This window comes from Schistocerca cancellata, chromosome 7 (assembly GCF_023864275.1).
Source record: "Schistocerca cancellata isolate TAMUIC-IGC-003103 chromosome 7, iqSchCanc2.1, whole genome shotgun sequence".
In the NCBI taxonomy this organism is placed as follows: Eukaryota; Metazoa; Arthropoda; class Insecta; order Orthoptera; family Acrididae; genus Schistocerca; species Schistocerca cancellata.
In genome coordinates this window covers 500,939,138-500,943,806 of record NC_064632.1, presented here as the reverse complement: position 1 = coordinate 500,943,806, position 4,669 = coordinate 500,939,138, and positions in this window count along the sequence as shown.

Genomic DNA, 4,669 nt, shown 5'->3' with positions numbered 1-4,669 from the left:
GGTGTCACAGCCAGACACCACACTTGCTAGGTGGTAGCTTTAAATCGGCCGCGGTCCATTAGTACATGTTGGACCCGCGTGTCGCCACTGTCAGTGATCGCAGACCGAGCGCCACCACACGGTAGGTCTAGAGAGACGGACTAGCACTCGCCCCAGTTGTACGACGACGTTGCTAGCGACTACACTGACGAAGCCTTTCTCTCATTTGCCGAGAGACAGTTACAATAGCCTTCAGCTAAGTCCATGGCTACGACCTAGCAAGGCGCCATTAGCCTTTCAGTGCTTGTATTTAAAGAATCTCAATTGTATCTTCAAGAGCGATGTACCACAATGATGGATTAAAAGTTAAGTATTACAACCGCTACGTACTTTTCTTTATAGTATTCATTACGTATCCTGTTTCAGACCTCACGCCCGTCTGCGTTAGATTATAGCGTGCATTTCGGCCTCCTCTATCTACAAGGTGTTGGCACATTTGCCAACACATCAGACCACAGCGGCCGGCCATACATATTATACAAATGTGTGTGTGAGTACGTATGTTACAAATCTCCTCCCCCCCCAGGTTTTTTTTTTTTTTTTGTCGTTAATCTTCTGACTGGTTTGATGCGGATCGCCACGACTTTTTCTCTCCTGTGCCAACCTCTTCATCTCAGAGTAACACTTGCAACCTATGTCCTCAGTTATTTGCTAAATGTGTTCCAATCTCGTCTTTCTCTACAGTTTTTGCCCTCTACAGTTCCCTCTAATACCATGGAAGTCATTCCCTTGTGCCTTATCAAATGTTCTATCATCCTCTCATTTCTCCTGTCGTTGTTTTCCATATTCCTTTCCTCTCCGCTTCTGCGCAGAACTTCCTCATTCCTTACCTTATCAGTCCACCTACTATTCAACGTTCGGCCCTAGATCACCCTAAACCACTGGACCGATTCCTACCAATCTTGGTACACATATCCCTTACTGTCAGGCAACAGTCGCTGTGGGGGTAAGAATCACCTATGCGTCTACTTGTACGTAGTTCATGAGATATGACGTCATGAACAATGAGAAGTGTGAGAAATTTCCGCAACATCAAAAAGAAATGCAGATGATAAACGGGTATTCATTAGACAAATATATTAGACTTGAACTAATATGTGATTACATTGTCACGCAATTTCGGTGCATAGATCCTGAGTAATCAGTACCCAGAACAACCACCTCTGGCCGTAATAACGGCCTTGATACGCCTGGGCATTGAGTCAAACGGAGCTTGGATGGCGTGTACAGGTACAGCTGCCCATGCAGCTTCAACACGATACCATAGTTCATCAAGAGTAGTGACTGTGTATTATGACGAGCCAGTTGCTCGGCCACCATTGACCACACGTTTTCAGTTGGTGAGAGATCTGGAGAATGTTCTGGCCAGGGCAGCAGTCGAACATTTTCTGTATCTAGAAAGGCCCATATAGGACCTGCAATATGTGGTCGTGTATTATCCTGCTGAAATGTAGGGTTTCGGAGGGATCGAATGAAGGGTAGAGCCACGGGTTGTAACGCATCTGAAATGTAACGTCCACTGTTCAAAGTGCCGTCAGTGCGAACAAGAGGTGACCGAGACGTGTAACCAATGGCACCCCATGCCATCACGCCGGGTGATACGCCAGTATGGCGATGACGAATACACGCTTCCAATGTGCGTTCACCGCGATGTCGCCGAAAACGGATGCGACCATCATGATGCTGTAAACAGAACCTAGATTCATCCGAAAAAATGACGTTTTACCATTCGTGCACTCGGATTCGTCGTTGAGTACACCATCGCAGGCGCTCCTGTCTGTGATGCAGCGTCAAGGGTAACCGCAGCCATTGTCTCCGAGCTGATGGTCCATGCTTCCGCAAACGTCGTCAAACTGTTCGTGCAGATGGTTGTTGCCTTGCAAACGTCCCCATCTGTTGACTCAGGGACCGAGACGTGGCTGCACGATCCGTTACAGCCATTCGGATAAGATGCCTGTCATATCGACTGCTGGTGATACGAGGCCGTTGGAATCCAGCACGGCGTTCCGTATTGCCCTCCTGAACCCACCGATTCCATATTCTGCCAACAGTCATTGGATCTCGACCAACGCGAGCAGCAATGTCGCGATACGATAAACCGTAATCGCGATAGGCTACAATCCGACCTTTATCAAAATCGGAAACGTGATGGTACGCATTTCTCCTCCTTACAACTGCTGTTTGTGTATGAGAAATCGGTTGGAAACTTTCCTCATGTCAGCACGACGTCGTTCTCCAGATCTATAGAACGACGTCATAAACAATGAGATGAGTAAAAAACTACCGCATCATGCATGACGCACAAATTTATTACTTCTTTACTACTAACTCTATTCGTAACGTATTTCGCTGGCATATCCAGATATGCCACTGAATGTACCTACACAAATATGTCATTGTAAGACACGTAGTTCAATAGATATGACTTTACAAATACTACGATATGCGAAAAAATGCCGCATCATGTATGGAGTTTTAATGCATTTATTCTTTGCTAGTGAGACACTCCTACAGATGAGTCAATTAAGGAAATGCCTAACATCTGTCGACGCTTTTCACAGCTTTCAATTGCGAATCGTAAACGGCTATAGGCGAAAACTGTAGACGACTATAGAAGTATGAAGATGCGGTGCCATGGAGACTTTCACGTTGTAGACACGCGAAGCTGATGCGCCCAGCGTACATGCTTCTTAATACGGATACTTAAATGGCTCTGAGCACTATGGGACTTAACTTCTGAGGCCATCAGTCCCGTAGAACATAGAACTACTTAAATCTAACTAACCTAAGGACAACACACACATCCATGCCCAAGGCAGGATTCGAACCTGTGAACGTTGCGGTTGCGCGGATCTAAACTGTGTCGTCAAGAACCGCTCGGCCACTCCGGCCGGCTAATACGGATACTCTGCTTATACATTTGTATATCATGCATATTTCTATGTATGACTCTTTCATAATTTCAAAACTGTTTTCAAGAATTCATGGCTAATCGAAAATTGGCAAAATGAATACGCGGGCAACGCCGGGGCTGTCAGCCACTTATAATACAAAACGATTTTATTACATGTTTGACCGACCTTCATTGAAAGCAGAACAAGACACCCTGCTTATACGACTCCTCACATTCAAACCACATTGCAGAAAAACTTACAACGTTAGCGGAAGCATTACGATATTCCGCATAGTACGCTTTACATTCGTATACGACACTGTCTCGCTACTGACGTGGGTCGTAGCATACGCTGCCCGACTCCTGTCCTGGTTGGCGACTGAAAGTCCAGTTCGGCTGACCATGACTCAATTCATATCATCGGCTCCGACTTGTTACTTAAATCCTCAAATACTGGGAAAGATGGGATGACAGCTCTCTCATACCTCAAAAACAAGAGACTTCAAGACACAGATTTCTATTCCATTTTACAAGTTACTAGTTTTTGGAAAAGCTCTTCTTGCTTTTGTCATACCATGTCACAACATTTTACTCCTGCCTTCATCAGCTATATTCATATAGTTGTGTCTAGGAATCCTGCATACTCGGTTCGCTATCAAACAACTCGTATTGATGAGTTTTATTACAACAAAACAATTGCAATACTTTGATAGATGTGTCGCAAGCAAGAGACGACATACAAAATAATCAGTCTTCTTTAGAACGGACTGACACAAGTATGTGGTAAGTAGAGAGTACTAATGAAGTGGCTAACATTGAAGCTGCTATCGAAGTGGGCGCCCACCAGTCGGGTGTGTCGCTTATGTCGTCTCTACGTAGGGACCACTGCTGTCGCGTTGTCGTCCTGAAGGGAGGTCGGTCAGCGTGCGATTGGCTGACCTCTTCTCATAGCCCTCCTTCTCTTCCCTATCGTTCCGGACTGGCGTGCCTGCGCTGACCTTACACCATAACACAAAGCCCATCAACTGTCCTCAAACGTTTCATCTCCAAATTCTCTCAGCATCATCAGATATAGTACCACTACTCCTCATTATACTCGTTCTACTTTTGTTGATTTTCTTTTCATATCCTCTTCTTCCGCACTGCATCCATTGCATCGAACTTATTGTCCAAGTCCTTCGCTTTCTCTGACGACATTACAATGTCATCAATATGCATTATTGTTTCCTCTCCCTTAACTTTAATTCAGTCACGGATGCAAAATACTACCACGAATTCTTTACAGACGAATGGAAAAACTGGTAGAAGCCGACCCCGAGGAAGATCAGTTTGGATTCCGTAGAAATATAGGAACACGTGAGGCAATACTGACCCTACGATTTATCTTAGAAGAAAGATTAAGGAAAGGCAAACCTACGTTTCTAGCATTTGTAGACTTAGAGAAAGTTTTTGACAATGTTGACTGGAATACTCTCTTTCAAATTCTGAAGGTGGCAGGGCTAAAATACAGGGAGCGAAAGGCTATTTACAATTTGTACAGAAACCAGATGGCAGTTATAAGAGTCGAGGGACATGAAAGGGAAGCAGTGGTTGGGAAGGGAGTGAGACAGGGTTGTAGCCTCTCCCCAATGTTATCCAATCTGTACATTGAGCAAGCAGTAAAGGAAACAAAAGAAAAATTCGGATTAGGTACTAAAATCCATGGAGAAGAAATAAGAACTTTGAGGTTCGCCGATG